The sequence below is a fragment of the Camellia sinensis genome, chromosome 12 (assembly GCF_055761805.1).
Source record: "Camellia sinensis isolate YWXY chromosome 12, ASM5576180v1, whole genome shotgun sequence".
NCBI lineage: Eukaryota > Viridiplantae > Streptophyta > Magnoliopsida > Ericales > Theaceae > Camellia > Camellia sinensis.
This window is the reverse complement of record NC_138972.1, coordinates 126595709-126611593: the sequence shown is the minus strand read 5'-3', so window position 1 is coordinate 126611593 and position 15885 is coordinate 126595709. Positions and strand designations below refer to the sequence as shown.

The 15885-nt window shown below is 42.7% G+C and overlaps 1 pseudogene across 1 annotated transcript in view; it reads left to right on the top strand.

The window, feature by feature from the left end:
* The first annotated feature begins 725 nt into the window (after positions 1-725).
* Positions 726-15885, top strand: part of LOC114302343 (linoleate 13S-lipoxygenase 2-1, chloroplastic-like) — an 80721-nt pseudogene continuing 65561 nt past the window's right edge. Inside the window, exons 1-2 of the transcript XR_014345577.1 lie at positions 726-771; positions 1772-1924. The product of XR_014345577.1 is annotated as a linoleate 13S-lipoxygenase 2-1, chloroplastic-like (transcript). The remainder of the gene's footprint in view (positions 772-1771; positions 1925-15885) is intronic.

Genomic DNA, 15885 nt, shown 5'->3' with positions numbered 1-15885 from the left:
CAAAGGAGTGTTTGGCCAACCTAGTCAGAGTCTGTAAAGTGGAGATGAAAAGTGTTAAGCCCAGATCGTTGGACCGTGTTAAGTATAAAGGAAAAAATAAATGTAAGCCTAGCTCGGTTACGTGGGATACTATCCGTTCTTAGTTCGGTTAGAGCGAAGGACTTTAGCTCAGCCAAAGGAAACAAAAGGTTCTTAGACCGGCTGAAACTTCAGGTGTGGCGTGAAGTTTTAGTTCGGTTATTGGGGGAGCTATCTATTTGGCTGAGTGTACACCTAACTACAAACAAGTTTTTAGTTCGGTCGTAACACCTGAGGAGGCTCCTAGTTTTTTTGCTTGGTCATTGGTTAAGCTTTTTAGTTCGGACGTAGTGCAAGGGTGGTTCCAAGTTTAAGCTCGGTCGATGGGTAAGGCTTCTAATTCAGTCTAAAACGCGCCTATGGCAAACCAGTTCCTATCACGGTCGTGGTATGATTTTGGATCAAAAACGTCCCATTTCAGTTTGTTTGCAAATCCAGTTCACAAGGTTCTTGCTCATTATTATGAAAACCATTTGAGAGTGTTGTGAAAAAAAACACATATAAACAATGTTACATGTTTCTAGACTATGCAAATAGAAAGAAAAAAAGGATTAAGCTACTTACGATTTGAGGATGAGAGGATGTAGATCAAAAACCGCGAAGATGGTGATGAGAACGCAGGCTCTACAAGTGCTATGGTTACAAAAATGGAGGCTCAAACAGACAAGAGAGAGAAGATGAATAGTAAAAGTGGTTGGTTCAAAATGTAGGGTTTTCGTGTAAGGCAAAGAAAAGGCGGGACTATTCAAAAATTTCAGAGTACAAGGGCGACGTTGACAGCTGTACTCAACCAGTAGGGGCCAGCCACATGTCTATGGAATAGCAAGCGATTCAGATGTACAGTGTGACTGAAGAGACGTTTTTTGACCAGACAAATCAGTAGCCCGGTGATAATTTAGCTCGGTTGAAGATCTGAAATTTTAGCTCAGCTGGTAACAATAATCCCAATCATGCTACGCAGATGGAATTAAAGGGCAATTGAGAGGGAGTTTTTATGAGCATTAAGGCCGAGCTAAGCCCAGGCGTAGTAATAGGCCGTTCTATGGGCCGTGCTGAAAAGGGCTTAGTAAGTGAACCTTAGTGATTAGCTCGGTCCCAGTATGATTACAGTCACCACGGTCGGAGTGGTGATAATTAGCTCGATCAAGGTATTCGGAGCCGAGGTATTATGGCTTCTTATGGTGGACTTTGCTCTGGTTAGCGCGGTCAAAACTTGTTGTAGTTAGCTCGGTCTCAACAGACAAAATCGAGGTACAAGTGAACAAGAGCCAAGCTATGAGTTGCATGTGAAGGCGTTGGATTAAGTATGACGAAGTGCTAGTGTTAGCTCAGTCATACTTTCATCCAACTGAAGCAAAACCATCTCACTTGGTTTAAGCAGTGAGGGGGTATTGAAGGATAAACATTATCTTTCAGGAGTGTGATTCCTAGGAGGACTCTACGTGGAGGAATAAAAGTCCTACTAGGATTATGTCAGGCAAAAACTATAAAACCTCACAACATAGCCTATGTGAAGGTAACACAACTTTGATTTTCGGAATACACAGAGCTTTTGTCTATTTGTCTATTTTGCTAACTTAGGCATCGAAGAGGTATCCGGCACACACCCGCTGGCTAGCTCATGTTTGTGTTTTCAGGGAATAAAGCAACGACATTTGGAGGAGCACAAACTTGATCAACAGGATTATATGAGAACATTATTTCGTGCTCGCACAATCATCATCATCATCAACCTCTTCAAAACAGACTACAATCACAAGTGTTAAAGCTGTTGTTACAGTTAAAGTGACCGTTGGTGTACTCGAATCAATCCTCTTGGAGCTTGTTAGTGCTGACCTTGATCCCAGTAAGTATTTACATATACAGTGTCGGATTTGAGGAAAAGCTGAGCAAGCAGCCGTTTTAGGCTCCGAAAAATTGGTTGAGAAAAGGTCCCAAAAAAATATCAACTACTATACTTGCTCATTAAAAAAGGCCCACAAAAAGAAATCAAAAAACTTGATTGAGATGGTGAATTATTTTATGTATAGTTGTTTATCAAATATATAAATTATGTATAATATACTATTGACTATAATTATTACAATTGCTTTTGGAAAAAGAAAATTACTTTTGATCAGCTATGTCACAAGAAATATTGAATGAATTTTATTTATAATTTTAATTTTGCAAGCCTGATTAGTAATTTTACAATTAAACATGCAAGAATGTTGATATTTAAGTAAGTTATATAGTTTGTTCTCTTTTTGGGTACTACTCTAATTTTGATTACATTGGTAAATTTTATTACAAATTTTGTTGTATGTTTAAATAAAATTTTAATTGTTTTATATAGAAGTAAACTTTTTTTTTGTGAAAAAACATGGTTAAACTATCAACATTACAAATTTATTTTGGAATTTTTTTTTTTTTTTATGTATGTATGAGAGGGTTCAAGAACGTCATTGGAAAATTCAAAAATCTTCAAAGATCCTTGAAGAAAAATTCGAATTCTCTAGAAGATGATGAGAGACTTAGATTCTTCAGTAGTCTCAACTAAGAACACAAAAGTAAAGAGATGATGGAGATAAGAGATTGGGTGAATAAGAAGGCAAAGTAACTAGAGAGAGAATAATGGCAAAGCTCTTCCATGGATCTCCCACTTTCACTCTCAAGGTTGATAATGGAGAAGGGAAATTAGTTCTTTTCCAAAAGTTATCTCTCCAAAATCCATCCCTTGTAAAGCTATGGGTGGGTGCTATTTATAGGCACCTCATGATGAAGGATGGAGCCCACACATGGGAAATATTCTCTCTAACTACCTTGTCCGAAGAGGTGACCTCTCCGAGGATGCGAAAAACCCTCGAAGAGGAGATCAACCTCTCAATGAACCCTTCTTCTTAGCCACACCTAACCAATGATCCCCAATCATCCCAAAGGGCCGAGGTAGTCCTAGAGGACTCCCTGCCACTAGATAATGCCGAGTCTCATGGACCCCCCCGGGGTCGTGCCACCTCGACTCGGGTATAGGCTAGTTTAATCGAAAAGCGAATTTATCTCCACGCACCGTCCTCGGGATCGGGTCCTTTGTTCGAACTCCATTACGCCCATGGTTCTGGTGCGTAGATCCCGAAAAGCTCCGAGCCCACAAGTGTTCTAGGACTCATTAATGGAGCGGCTTCTCGATTGCGTCTGAATCCGTTCGAAGCCAAGTGCTTCGGATCTCTAGGTTCATGGATCCAAACCCTTTCAAGTCCGAGCCCGAGTAAGTCTCTAAGTTCGTGGATTCGAACCCTTTCAAGGCTTAGAGCGATTCGGCTCGTTTGATGGTGATTAATCCAGGCCCATCAATCTTGGGCTATTGGGCCTAATTAATTTAGCGGACTCAAATTAGCTCCTCTTACATTTGCCCCTTGCGTGTATGAGAAATTTTAAATTTCTCGGACACGCATATTGTCATTTCTTCGGCCCTGCTTCGTATCACGTCCCCAAAAAAAATGTTGTCTTGACGAAGCCTATGGATAAAGTTGATGACGCATTGTAATTTATGGATAAAATTGGCAAAGCAAAAAAAAAAAAAAAAAAAAATTTACTCTTTTTTTTTTTTGTCCCACTGATATATATCTTTATAACATCTGAGAATATATATATATATATATAAATTTTCTTTTATTCCAACCAAAGAATAATAAAGCACCTATATATATATATATATATATATATATTTTTTTTTAACAAATATGAAATGATAAGGCTCATATATACTTTCTTCTTGTTTGGGAAGTTAGTGGAGTTAGCAGGCCCATTATATGTATGGATATATATTCGGAATATATGAAGGAATATCCCAAGGATCACACCTCTCTTTTTCTATTTAAAGAAAAGGGCCAAAACCCTATTTAGCTCACCTTTTATTTGTGTTTGTTACACAGCGGTGCCCTCTCTCTCTCTAAACCGAGAGACCAATTTTCTTCTTCCCCAAGACTAAACCAATTCTATTCTTCTTCAATCAAAGCCCGCAGCTGCTAAACACAAAGGCCACCACGACCAGCTTGCTTTGTGACTACTGAGGACCACCAACGCTTGCACACCGACAGTGGTTGCTCCAGGTACCGCCACCGATCTGCCACAGACGTTACAGACCCGTCACCGACTTGTCCTAGCATCGCAACCCAGCCATCAGCCAGCACTAACGCCGCTGCTACTGCCGACCTCGACTGCCCAGCTTCATCACCGACTCACTGTCGGCCTCTTTGTTGCGACCTCGCCGCTGGCCTTGACTGTTGTTCCAGCACCCATCACACACGTCGCCCATTCCACGCGTCGTATGTGGTCACCAGCTCCTCTGCGGCACCAACGCCGCTTATGGACTCGATCGTCCAACGCTGACCACACACGTTTGCCTACTCAACGCGACGTGCGTGGTCTTGCCTAGCACCGTTGAGCCTCAGTTTACATTACTCACCATCTCTTTCTTGATCATTGTTACTTGCTTTGCATCTGCTCTTTGCTTTCTCAGACCAGTAGGTGAGCATTTCAAAAAAAAAATTAATTTTGGTGGAAGCTTTTTGGGGAAAACCTATTCTCTCTTATTATTTTAATGAACTTCTGTGCTTAAAAAAATGAATCCATGCTCTGATACATTTCGAATTTGTGAACTCCATCTTTCACGAGCCACTAACGGTAACATACTGCTCCTCTATGACGTCACAGCAACATCACTGTGACGTTGACCCCTCCACCTCACCATCAGCGTTCTACCATTATTGGCTTCCCTCTGTTGCAATCTACGCCGCCGGCCTCGGCTGTCCAACGTTGAACATAGTTGGCTTCGCTCTGCTGGAAGTTCGTCACCGACTTCAACTATTCCAGCACTGACCACACTCGTTGCCCACTCAACGCGACGTGTGTGGTTGCCAACTTCTTTCTGACACCATTATTGCCTCCGGCCTCAACTTGTCCGACGCCGACCACACACGTTCGCCCACTCAACGCAGCATGTGTGGTCTTGCCCAGCCTAGCTCAGTCTTGTTGTCGGCCCTGTGTGTGCTTGTCTCATATTTATCACTCTGTCACTGCATCTAGCCGCGGCTTGCTCCAGCTCCAGTTTGTAATTTTTCCCAAATTCTTTCTTGTCCATTATTGCTTCAAACCTGCTATTGGCTTTGTTCAAATCCACATTCTCTTCTTGCTTTGATGGACTTTTGTGTTTATGAATTTAGATCTACTAGACCATAATGCTTATGAAGTTACATTCCACTCATGCTAAAATTGTTAAGCCTAAGGGTGAATGTTTTTTTAATTCAAGAATTTGGATAAATCAACACTTGCTTGGGCTTTGCATTCTTGGAATATGCCATGAATGATTTTTATTTTTGAGTTGAAATTTGCCATAGAATTTTGTGCTATTGACCATTGACTTGAGAGGAACATTCTTGCAACTTGTAGGACAATTTACTGAATCTTGTTACGGATGAGAAATATAAAATACTTCTGATCTTGGATCTGAAATTTGCCATTGAACTTCACTCTATCCAAATTTTTTAGCCCTATGTGAATTGGATCTTTAATATGAAACACAGTAATTTTGAGAAGATGACCCGCTTGCATTTCATCACAAAACGGTCTATGACATTGCACCTCTTATTGATGACATAAACTTTAAATCTATATGTTGATGATACACACATTGGTACTGCAATTTGTTGAGCTTGAAGATGTTAAGTGAATCTTGAACCCATATTGTTGAATATAAATTTTGTTGTTGAGCAATTGATCATTGTAGTTTCGAGGAAAATAATGCCATACTCAAACCATATATATTTGGCGAATAATACTCTTGACACTTTGAACCTTATGAACACTTTCCTTGCGAGACTTAAAAGTCGTAGCACAGAATAGAGCAACATATTGCTGTTTGTTGATCTTGTGAATACCCCAAGAAAATGAATTGCTGATGACGTCTGAGGTTAAATTTGTTAATAAACCCATCATGTTGCATGTAAATCTTATTATCAAATGAGTGATTGTTGCAACCTTTAGAATAGTAGACATCGAGCCTGAATTCTTGATGTAAAAATTCCTCATAGAATTTCTTGAATTTATGGATTCTCTGAGAAACGAATAGTTAATGACGAAATTTTGTTTGAATGTGTTGCTTCAACTCTAATATTCTGAATTTTAATACGAACGACTCCTTGCTATTTATACCTGCTATTTCAGCTATATGTCTTCTCAAAAGAAATCTGTTGTCCCCAGGTCATCAGAACTAACTCTCATGGAAGAGAGGGATGTACCTCCGGCATCTGAGTGGAGGAAATCTCCTTAGTTTGGTTGAAAGGACCCGTTCTGACGAGCGATTACCTCCACCACTTCTCTTCTATCTCCGAAGAGGGCTCCATTATGTCTCTCTAAGGACACTGACTCCAGTCATGAGGCCCTCATTTCCCCTTCTTCGATGCTACATTTTAGGGTTGAGCGAGGGGACTTTCCATACTGCTATCCCCAGTTCAAGGCCTTCTCAAACCCTCATTTTGGTTGGCAGGAGTGGGTCGATGATGTCCTCTCGGATAGGAGCCTCTGTTAGCGACTTCAGGAGGCCCAGCTATTGGTCCTGGTGAAAATATCTTAATCCCTATCCATCCGTTGCAACAATGCTAGCCTTGAAGCCATGGCTCTTCGGTGGAGCACCGAGACACACACCTTCATACTTGGCCAGTACGAGATGGGGCCCACCCTTGAGGATGTGTTCATGTTGCTGCATCTGGAAGTGACTGGCCCTGATGCCTTCTGCCCTGAGTGGACACCCTCTGAGGATGATTCTTTGATCCAATCTCTAAAGCTAAATCTTCAAGCTTGTGGTCGGTGGAGTTCCGTATTTGATGGTTCAGCAAGAAGAACCAATCGAGTGAGGACGAATTATGCCTCCTACACCGCATGGATCCGCCACTTCTTTAGAGATCTTCAGCCCTTGGCTAGAGATGCTGACCCTGATTCTCGGGAGTATGAGGTCGGCCTGATATATGGCTCTAGACTCTATTTTTTGGGATTTCTGGCTTACTTCCTTTCATTCTTCATTCTTCCGAGCACACCTCCGGATTCTCTCAATCCTTTTGTCTTCCCCTTGGCAGTTAGGCTCTTTAGAGGGGATCAGATTCCTTTGGCTCCGCTATTCTTTTGGAATCTTTATTACCAGCTGGATCTACTACATCGAGACATGGTTTGTTCCGTGGGTCGATATGAGCCTGTCTCCTTCATCCACAGCTAGTTCCTACTTTGTTTTTTCTTTGAGAGGTTCTCAAAGTTTGCCCCTACTCCGACTGTATTCGAGGAAGAGGTTCTTCGGGAGATAGTGGATAAAGATGGTATCCCCGTGCTCGGTACTGACGAGTCTCACACATTTGAGAAAGTGAAGTCTTTCCAGTCGTTGATCACACGTTGGTCACATGCCATTTCCACCTTATCCTTGAATACTTTGGTGGATGATCCCTGGCGTTTTGTGGCACGCCCTTATGTATGCCCACCGGTGGGTGTGGCAACACAGTTTATCTATCATGGTTCCTCTTGCTTGGTGTCTTTTCCTTTGCCCAAGGGTATCTCTACAAGCCTTGTTGATATGCTGATAATGATTCGTCCGAGTTCATTACCGGTATGGCATGAGAAGGGCGTTAATAATGCTGTCTACAGACCTGACAGAGTGGCATGCCAATTCAGGTTTGACCAGTGTGTCCCAGGGCCAGCACCTCCTTCATTATCTTTCTCGGAGAGGTACGAGCACTTTACTCGCAGACTTGTACACACCATGCTTCCTATATCCGACTCTTTGACGATGTCAGGCTTGAGCCGAGTAAGGGGTTTCACCCCCTCTTTCAGATGATATTAGCGAAAGAATATCGATGCATTTATTGAATTTGTCTAGAACAAACCGACCATATGTTTGCCTCCGCCGATCTATAGAAGGACTCTTCTTTTCAGCTGCTTGAGAGCCGGAAATCTGATCACATGTACGAGAGTTTCTTTACTTCATCTGCTCCAACTGACCCTCCGGCTCGGGCGTCTGCTTCTAGCTTGGCAATTGCTTCTCCAGAGCCAGTTCCTTTGAATAAGGCCTTTGGTCCTTGGACGACCCACCTTAAGAAGATAGCTCATAAGAGGGCTTTTAATGCCAGTCCTTCCACTCCTCGCCTTTCCAAAAGGCTCCTTCAGGTACCCAGAATTTTTTTATTTGAAGTTACTTTCCTTCTTGCGACTATACCTTCTTAAATAAACACTTTTTATTTGCCCCTATTGTGTAGGACCCTGCGGTTGCTGACGTTCTCAGTATTGTGACTATTGGCCATGTTGCCTTCACCAGGCCAGACTCAGACTTGGACGACACCCTCCCTTTGTCTGCAAGACTTGTGAAGATGCGCACCCCTCGTATAGCAGTTATAGATGACGATGATGATGAGGCTGAATCCTCCGATCATTTTTGTGACCTTATCCCACGCATGCATCGTCACCGTCCTACCATAATTGAGGAGGAGCGCTATCTTGGTCACGAGGTTATCGGGGCTCACCGTTCTGATGTTGAGATTGTTGAAGGGACTAATGCCACAGAAATTGATGCCGCAGGCCATGCTTCTAGAAGCAATGTACAGATGAGGTGTACCTCTAGGAATGGTGTGGAGGTGGATGTGCTAGAAATCTCTAAGACTCGTTCTGGCACTTATGGTGATTCTCATCCTCTAGCCTTCCTTCCTTCTTCAGGGATGACTGCTACTGTTCAGGCTTCATTAGACATTGAGATCGATCAGGTGCTCCCTATACGGCCAAGCGACTTTGTTGATGCTAGGAGCCCTTCAGTTGCTCTGGCTTTGCATAATGATTCTCCCTCTAGTAATCTTTCTTTCTGAAGTTTGTCACGTACTTCTATCTGTGAGAAATCTTTACTCAAATGGCTTTACTGTACCCCTAACAAGACTTCCTTATCTTTTCTTCAGTGTTAGCTGCTACCGTGGTCCTGCCTTCACCTGCCTCGGACTCTGCTCCGACTCTCTTTTGTGACTCTTCATGGTTCTCCTTCTCAAGGGAAGACACCTGCCTTTGAGATGACTACTAGAGGTTCTTCATCTCAAGTGCCTTCGAATGTTTTAGATCTGAATCTTAGTGATTTCCATTTTGATAGTGATGCTTTTGGTCTTTCCCCTTATCGCTCCGTATTCTCAGGCTTGGGACCTCTACCGGAAGTTACCCCTCCGGGTGGTTCATCTAACCCGATAGACATTGGGGAGATTCCTGAGACTAGTAGCTTTCCGGCCCCAATTCCTCCTTCGGCTTCTGGCAAAGTATCATTTCTCCATTATTGGGTAGCTCCTGAGTTTGCTTCAGTTCTACAGCTTGTGCATTCGAGTTACCCAGAGACCTTTGCTTTATTTGCTTGCCAATGTCCACTCATTCAGACTGCTCTTCTCGAGTCTTTTGCCACTATCTTATATAGCTTGGACAGGCAATGGCTGTGTGGCCTTAATGGGAAAGTAGTCGAGACAGCGTATCAGGGGATCTCTGACATGGAGCGTCACCAAGTGGATTTATCATGGCTTCGGAAGTGCCTGGATATAGAATCGAACGCCAGTCATCGGGTGGAAATTTTGTCTGTGCTTGCCTTTTATCGGACCTCTATAGATGAGACAAAGGCAACTCTTCGTGAACTTGAGTCGGGCTATGCTCGGGCTTTGGAGACTTTAGAGGCACACTCTGCTATTTGTCGTCCAGATGTAAATGTAACGGACAGCTTCTTCGAGGGTGTTTTTAGGAGAGATTGAGGTTTTTTTTTTGTATTACTTTCTTGCCCCTTTCGATAAAAAATGTTTTATCTAGGATAATGCAATGAAATGACGAAATCTTTGCTGTTTGGAGATTTTCGCATTGTTTTCTCATTCTACTTGATAAAATATTTATTTCAAATGATACAATGGAAAAAACAATCATATGCACATGTTTATAAAAGCTAAAATATTCTCATTAATTCTTCAACTTTCTTGACTAAAGTATAATAAATTCACTGCAAGTGATGGGATAAACATACACCATAAAGAAAACCAGTTTCTTCATACATAACAGAAATACAACTTTCAAACAAAGTAAGAAAAATGAAAATGAATTTCAACATAGATGAGTCTATCTACGGGTAGTAATGCTTGATAAACTTTGCATTGAGCGGGCCAGTTCGGAAGCCATCTTCAACCTTTACAAGCCTGTAGTACCCGCTTGAGCTTGCTTGAACCACCCTGTAGGGCCCTTTCCACTTTGGAGAAAACTTGGGCAAGGGTTGTCCTCACATGATTGGGTCTACGATCTTCCATACTAGATCACCTTCTTCGAACTTTCTTGGCACCACAGTTTCATTAGAGGCTCGGGCAATGGACTCATAATACATTTCCATGACTTTGCAGCTCTGTCATGCTTTTCCTCTAATGCTTCCAATCTGGTGGTTCGAGGCTCTAGTACCATTCTCGAGGAGAGAGCCATCCGAGCAGATGGTGTTTCCAACTCTATAGGTAACGCTACCTCAGACCCATACACAAGGGAGTGTGGACGCGCCCTCGGGCTTTATTCCACTACAGTTCGGACTCCCTTTTGTGTCATGGTTCTTAGTCGGAACCAAAGAGTCCAAATCCGGCAAATCGTTTTGAGAAAACAGATTTTTAGAAAAGAAGTACCAAACATGGACTACTTTGCCAGATATAGAGTCGCCACCTAAATATTTTTTTAATGGGGGAATTTAGGAAATCCTGACTCGTTTGCCTAAGGCCACGTGTCCGTCATTACCAACGTTGCCTCGGTTCGGGAACTTGGGTACGATTGGGGAAGGTCAGCTATGAGCACCCCCTCTCGCCTGATCCGAAGATCGGCCACTACTAACCATGATATCCAATTTTGAAAACGTTATGTGTTCTTATTCTGGTTTAATTAGCTAGAATTACTATGTGATGCGCACAGCAAAACAAGTATAGACTAGATCACCTAATTTGGAACAAAGCATCGCATATCTGTTTGTTTGGAAAGTGTTTTGAAATTTGCTACTCGCGAGTAGGCTAAAACACGGATTTTGATGAGTTGTTCCAACTCAAGCAATCCAACCTTCACCCACAGGCATTCAGGCAGTTCATATCACATAAGCATCTAGCCACATGGTAAGCATGCTGTCATGTTAACATTCACACTCGTGCAAGATGCTAAAGTACAAAATACTTACAGTGTACTCCAAGCCAAAACAAAGAACTCATTAGTAATCAATGTATGATCCAAGTCCATGTTAAGTGCCTAATGCAACGCATACAGAATGCAATTAGGATAGGCTCGGCTAATCCTAGGATGGCATGTGAAATGCAACCATTTGATGCACATATTCAAGTTTAGATTTGAAATACTATGCAGTTAGTATGATGCGCCGAGCCCGATCCATGCAATACTGATGAATGACGCACGCATGCATAGCATAAGGATGCTAAATTAAATATGTCCTAGTACTAACCATCAAAGCAGGTAAGTAAAAGGGAGAAAGAAGTGGGGGTTGGAAGACATGCACACACGCACCCACACTTATTACAAATTTACCCTCGCTCGGAGGGACCGAAAGAATAATACAGATTTAACTAACCTACAAGCTAATTAAATATTACAGACCAATTAAACTAGTTAAGCAAATTAACTAATCTAATAAAATAGTAAATAGCCTCGAGAAGAGGGCCCAATGCAATGCGTGCTCGGCTCCGCTCGGAAGTCCACTGCCATGCACAAGTTGCCTCTGTCCACACTGTTTTCCTTCTCTAATCATTGCAAAATTCCCAAGGTGCACTCTATGAACCCTGTGGGATACCACCGGCCAAGGGAAATGGTCACCGGCCAAAGGAAATGATTACCGACCACTGGTTAAGCTATCGTCCACCTATTGTTGGTCGATCGGCACTAAAGATAGCCGGCCGGCCAAATCTTCCTGCAGAATCCTGTTTTGACAGCAGCAAAGGGCAAAACAAGGCATGGCAATGCATTCCAAGCAAATGTGTGCACCAACACATTCCTTATCATGTTTATGACTCAAAGGGACATGGTTCTCGGTTCTCGGACCACCAATCGCGCATTTCGATGCGTGATGGCCCAAGAAACCAAGTTATGCACTTTGATTTCAAATGAAATGCACATAAACAAGCAAGGAGCTCAACCTCTATCATACTTAATTCAAGAGGCTAAGCATGCATGTCAATGCAACGCAACCTAGACGTATGAGCTAGTATGCAACATGAGCAATGCGAACAAGCATACAAGGCATGTGACGATCATGCTAACCAATAAGTATGCCAAATACAATGGGGATGTTCAAGCATGCAAGCAAGCATGTGATTTCATTCAATCATGCCATGACACATGGAGCAAACATGTTAGACAACCTAAACATGTGACAACACACAAGTATGCAACAACACACAAGGTGAGCATGCAACAACATGCGAACTATGGACTTAAACTAATTTGGGCAGCTCTATACTAAGCCCAAAACAGTGGCCAATATGCTCAAGAATGAAGGCAAAATGACATGCAAACATGCATGCACACAAGGATCAACACTTAGGCATATAGAAACAACTCTCAAGCACACTTAAGAGGATGCAAACATGGACAAATGGCATGCATTATAAGCTCTGAAAATCATGCTAGAGAAGGTGCCAAACCAATCTACAATGCAAGCTAGGCATGCCACCAAGCCCAAGGACTTAAACCATGGCCATATGACATATGAAGCAAATGACCAAAATGAACTAAAACAGTCCTAAATCATGCAAAGTAAGCTCCCAAAACCACTTAGATGGAATCTAAATGATCTAATCCTAGAGGCATATACAATGGCACAAACATGGAGCAAGAAACACCAACCTTTTAAAGCATGAAAGGGGCATCAAATGCAAGCATACGAGCATATCATGAGGACTGAAATGACATGACAAGTGGTTCCAAACCACTAAAATGATGCAAGGATGGCATGCTAGAGGGGTCAATGCTTAAGGCATACAAGAGAGGTTACATGGTAGCTATACAAAGCAAAGCATGGACAACCCAAATGACCAAAAACGGACCTTTAACATGTTAAAACAAGCATAAAAGCTTCACAAAGCTAAGCCAAAAGCATGCTAGAAACAAAGCTCAAAGCACAAGGCATGTTAAGGCAATTCATGGCATTACAAGACATGTATGCTAAGAAAGCATGGTGTACCTAAACCAACTCACAACAATGCTATATCATGGCAAGATAAACATAAAAAATAGTTAAGGCATGGCCAACAAACACTTAAACAAGGTGCTCACTAATGAGGCTTAAATGGCCATTATTGAAGACAAAAGGAGAAGCGGTGGCCCTCTCCTTCTTAGGACCTTAAACTGCCATCCTCACCACTAAAATCCCTCAATATTTCAGTTGTGAGGAAGTCCAAACAAGGTGGTCCCGGAGCTCACCAAAATAGCACAAAATAGGGGCCAAACAAGGCCTAAGAGGGGTCAAACAACCCCAAAGCTCAAAACACTCTAAAAAAACTATTTAGAGCAGGAAAAAACAAGACTTTTATATGTTATACACAAAGTCTAAAAACAGTTGCAAGATAGGTGAAAAAGCTATGCAAAAATGGGGGAAAATGAATAAGTTCTTACCCTTGTTGACCTTCTTCAAGAATGATGCTCCAGCAGCTTCTTCAAGCTCAAAACCACCCAAAAACACCAAGAACAGCCTTCTGGTCCCTTAGCAACCAAGAGAAGGTGTAGGACTAGGTGTTTGTGTGCAATAGTAAGACTAAACACACACACAAGGCAAAAAGAGAAAGATATAGAGATGGAATAAATACAAACTCAAACCCTAATCTCAGAGCTCTTCTGAAAATTTTGTCTCACCTTAATGGAGGGAGAAGAGCCTCCTTCTTATAGACAATCCCTCTTGTAAAGCTTTCCAAACAAGCTAGTCAAGAGGGAGATCCCTCCGTACACGTGTATGGAGGGGAGCAAAGTGTATGCCAGCTAGCACAGCTGGCATAAAAATATCTACAAAAGCAGATGAACAGTGGTCAGCCAGCAAAAAATGCAATTTGACCAAAATAGATGGCCGGTCGACCATCCAGAGTGCCGGTCGGCCAAACATTTGGCCGATGGCAACAAAACACAGCCGGTGGCCTCAAGCCATGGCCGGTGGAGTGTGGGGATGGCCAAGAAGCCATTTCGTGCCCTCCAAAGCAAAAACACAAGTGTTTGGTGCAAACCCAAACACAAAACAGTCAAGTCGAGAGATCCTGAGGCAAGGCGCATAGCCGAGACCTCCGGGAACTCAAGACGAACACAAACAAGGATGATCACCGAGTGTTCAAACGGTGACGTCCAAGTCTTGAGGACGGTAAAAAATGGGGTGTCTACAGAGAGTAACGAGTTGCTTGAGTTGGCTTTCTTTTTGAAGTGCGATACGCCCATAGGGCTACTATCAACTGTTCAGACCAAGTCCCCCCAAATTCATCCATCATCTTGCTCAGAATCCTTATCAATGTCATGTTTGTGGCCTCCGCTTGCCTGTTCCCTTTTGGATAGTAGGGTGTGGATTTGTGATGCTTCACTTGGTAAGTCTCTAAGAGGCTCTTCACATATTTGTTTAAGAATGGTGTGTCGTTGTCCGAGAGGATGGTGTTTGGTACTCCAAACCGACAAATGATATTTTCCTTGATGAAGTTCGCGACTGCAGGCCCTGTAGCATTCTTCAGAGGGATTGCTTCGACCCACTTTGTGCTCAATTTTGTAGCTGCGAGAATACACTTGTACCCCTTAAAAGGTGTGGAGATGGGCCCTATCATATCAAAAGCCCAAGTATGGAATAGGCATGGCATTCGGATGCTATGTAGGTCTACAGCTGGAGCATGGATCAAATTTCCGTGTTTCTGACAAGTCTGGCACCTCTTCACGTGATGAAACGCATCTGACTCCATGGCCTGCCAATAATACCCAAGGTGTATAAGTTACTCGAACAGTCAAGCCCCTCCTTGATACTCAATTTTGTGGGCTCTTCCGAAAACTAGATCCGACTCCTCCTTGGAGAGACACCTCAGGGGAGTGCCCTCAATATTTCTTCTGTAAAGCTTGTTCTGATCAAGAAAGTACCGCCTTGCTCTCCTCTTAAGGTGTGCAATGTCTTTCGGGCTCTCAGGTAGTGTTCCCTCTCTGAGATAGTCAATGTAGACTTGTCTCCAGTCATGGGTATCAATTTCAAAGCAACTCTCATCCTCCCGGATGTATAACTGACACTTAAGGCATTCTCTCTGTAGTTGATTCGAGGCCTTCTCCATCTCGGGCCAATAATAGCCTTGTCTTTGGATCCTTATGTACAAACTAATATCCCCATCCCCGCAGGACTTTTCATGAATCTGTTGTAGTCGGAAGCTCGCTTCTGGTTGGCCAACACACCGGGCTAGGAATCTAGTACCTCCTCGGAAGTAAAGTTCACCTTGAATAATTATGAATTTGGCAAGCTTGGCCATAGTCAATTTTCCAACTTTGCTTCTAAGTTGTTTGAAGACTTCTCTTCTCCAGTCCTCCGGAAGGTCTTTGTCCTCCGGTATTATTGAAGGCTCTGTTCTCTTCTTGATAACAATTTTCGCCTCCTCCTCTGGAATGTCAACCATTGCCCCTAATGTTACGAGGGTATCTAAAAACTTATTGTCGGAGCAAGGCACATGCTCTATTTCAACTTTTTGAAATTTGTCAAGAAGCCTTTGGACTGTTGTTCGATATGTGGCCAAGGCAGACTCCTTTAAGATGAACAATCCT